Consider the following 3405-nt stretch of genomic DNA (forward strand, 5'->3'; position numbering starts at 1 on the left):
CCCCCCCGGTCTTATGAATAATTCCTGGTTACGTCACTGTTCTTCATTGTTATATTGTCAAAGCGCATCAATATTTAATTTAAATCTTTTTATTTACTATTCACAAATCGGGCATCTGGGTTCGTAGGTCATGTATTAGAAAAAGTTTCTAAAATAAAAAGTTTAAAATTTATTCTCCTTTATTCTCATTTTCAAAGCTATCCATTAAACGGGACTGCTAATTCTTTCTTGAGAAATTATAAATTGGTCTATTTTTGATACAACTGTTTTGGATCTTTTTAAGATAAAAGTAGAATTTCTAAATCTGGTGAGTAAAGTAAAAATAAATACTATTTGTAGAAGTTAACATTAAATGATAAAAAAATTTATTCATAAATATTTATAATTCATTCATTCACAAACATTTTAGTCATATTTAAGTTACACGTTCGTGCATAAAATTTAGAATACGGGTAGTAACTATATCCCCTATTAAAGATTATTTATTATTCCAGGGCTAAATATCCATGAGACCTGAAAGAGTTGAATTAGAATTTTTGGAGGGGCATAGGTAGATTTTGGAGGAGGTTTGCTACCAAAAATTTTATTATTGTCAACATTTTCAAATGATTTTTTTTAATAAATCAATCAATAAAAAAACGGTTAACTGGCAAAAGGACACCTAAGAACCGGATAGAAAAATATTTCAATTTATTATTTCTTTCAAAGTAAATTTTTATAATAACTAACGGCTTATACCAATTTGAAAATTTTAAATTGCTATTTAATTTAAGAGATTTTGTTAAAATCCTCAGTGGCGTCGCTAGGGGGGGGGCGCAGGGGCTCGAGCTACCTGAAAATTTTGAATAGCCCCCTGAAGCAAAAAAATTTTTTTTTAATGGCTCCTTAATACCCCGTTGAACTAAAAATAAATTTTTTTAATTGCCCACTGAATAATTTCTTTTATATTACTATTGAGTAATATATAGATTTAATTTTATAATTTAAAAATTAATAAGTCTACCTAAATTATTCTTAAATGAATACTATTTATTTATTAGATTAGATTAATACTTATAAATTATATTTTCACTATGTCAACTTGCAACCAAATTCTGTGCTAAAAATAGAATATTAATATCACTCACTAAATATTAATTTAGCATTAACAGTTGAAGCTTTATTGACTTTTATTATTTAAATTATTATATAACCCTAATTAAATAAATATTAAATGAAAATTAACAAATTTAATTGTAATTAGCCGAGTTCAAAATCACTAATCAATTATATTATTGATATTTAAATTTAATTACCATGCCTCTTCTTAAAATTATTTTCAAGGTCCAAATCCATAAGTATAAGAGATTAATTTATAACAAAAGTAAACATATAGTTAATAATCCTCTATTAGATATAATTTGTTATAAAATATTAGGTTAAATAGCACTTTACAAACGTATTTGACAGTTATATAATATATTACAGTTAATATTTTAATAAATTTCACTAATAAACTTTTGATAATAAATATAAGCAATAAATTGCTATCAAATATTTATCGCCATCTATTTATTTAGAAATATTATTTAAAATTTAACATATTATTTATCCCAGAATGGATGTAATAAATTAGATAACTTTTCTTCCCTTTTTTACGTGTTTTTAGGAAAGCTATTTTTTTTCTTATTTGAAAAACAGTTTTGAGTTAAATTTTTAATACTAGTATATTTTTGATATTATTACAAAATACTTACTACTATTTCAAGATATAATATACCAACTAGAGGTGGTGCAACAATAATATATAAAATCTTAATTAATTTCTTTTATCATATCATATCACTCTGGTTCTTATTTTATAGTTACAAACTGTTTCATTTCTAATATGGCATCCCTTCCTTGTAAATAACTTAAGGCTTCAGTAGATTTGCATAATTTCTTCTAAAGATTTTTAGTGTTTTTGTTTTATCAATTTATCTAGCAAAATAAATTCTGATATAAGTTAATATAGTAGCTGCTGAGAGCATATATTGCATATTTTATAAGCAATAATGGTCAACTGTGTAGTTGTTTATATACCATTAAAAATGGAAGATAATCTTTTAGAAATTTAATATCTCACAGTTTTTTTCTCAATTACTTATCTACTTCCATCACGTCATTTAAGAGGAAGCTCTAACCACCATATAGTTTTATGATTTGGATTAGTCGTTTATATTCTCTTTTTCAAGAATTTGGTTAGGCCTATAAATTTTTCCTTATTAGTCCATTCTATAAAACATTGTCTAAAAATGGTAACATAGTGTTATATTGGTTTCTTGACCTTTTGTCAATGTAAGTTGCTAATTTTATAATATGTAGTTTTTAAAACCATTATCAATTGAAGCATATGTATGTTAATTAGCCTTTTTTATCATTTGTCAAAAAATTTTTATATCAATCGAAAATATTTTATACTGTAATAAATAGATTTTGTATTAAATAGAAATGTCTTGTATTGTTTTATATGCTAGTTTATTTGTATGCATAATATAATAAATGAAAAAATATGAAATTCAGAATAATTATTCAGAGTTAGCAAATTTTATAAAAATAAAATATATTAATATAAAATCCGGCCGAAGTCCGAGCAAAAGCGGGCCGAAAGCCCGCAAATGGGGGGTATGGGGGGCTTCGTCCCCCCCCCCATAAATTTTTTTTAGTTGTGCCCCCTGAGATTGTTAAGGCCAGAGAAGCCCCTGAAAATCCTTTTATTTCTTGCCTGTAGTTATGTTAATCCAACTAAATCCTAACCGTTGAGAAAATTCGCAAAGACTTGAGGCACTAATATATTTTTCACATTTGGGTTTAAACCTAGATCTAGTCTAAAATGATAGCTTTCTCTTAAAAATTCAGTTTAGTCTTTTTAAAGTAATGCAGCTATTTATCACCAATACTTGTTGGTAAAAACCTCACTCTTTATTTTAAATCAGAAATAGCAGTGATATAAAGATTTCTATAAAAATATTGAAAAAAAAACATCTCTCTATCTCTTCAATGTGACTCTAAAAATAATTTCAAAAAGATTTTTACAATAAAAATGAAATTTTTATTGAAATTTTTATAACAATAACAAGAAGAAAGGGATTCTTAACACTTTTGGAAAAAAAAATTGACAGGAAGGTGGGAGAAGGATTAGCTCCCCCTCATATTTTGTAAAGGAGGAAAAAAATAAAAAAAAATTAGCGAGATTGTTGAGCCCACTCTTGCCTCCCTCGCAATAAACCCTTGATTGTAATGTGTGTACGGTAAATAATTTAGATTCTGCTTTCAAAAATTAAATTTAAAATAGAAAATTTAATAAGTAATAAAGAACTTAATTAAAAATTTGTTATCTGCTTTACATGAGACCTTTTTCTATGTCAGATTTCACAGGTCACAATA

The sequence above is a fragment of the Gordionus sp. m RMFG-2023 genome, chromosome 5 (genome assembly GCF_954871325.1).
Source record: "Gordionus sp. m RMFG-2023 chromosome 5, tfGorSpeb1-WG-v2, whole genome shotgun sequence".
Lineage (NCBI taxonomy): Eukaryota > Metazoa > Nematomorpha > Gordioida > Chordodea > Parachordodidae > Gordionus > Gordionus sp. m RMFG-2023.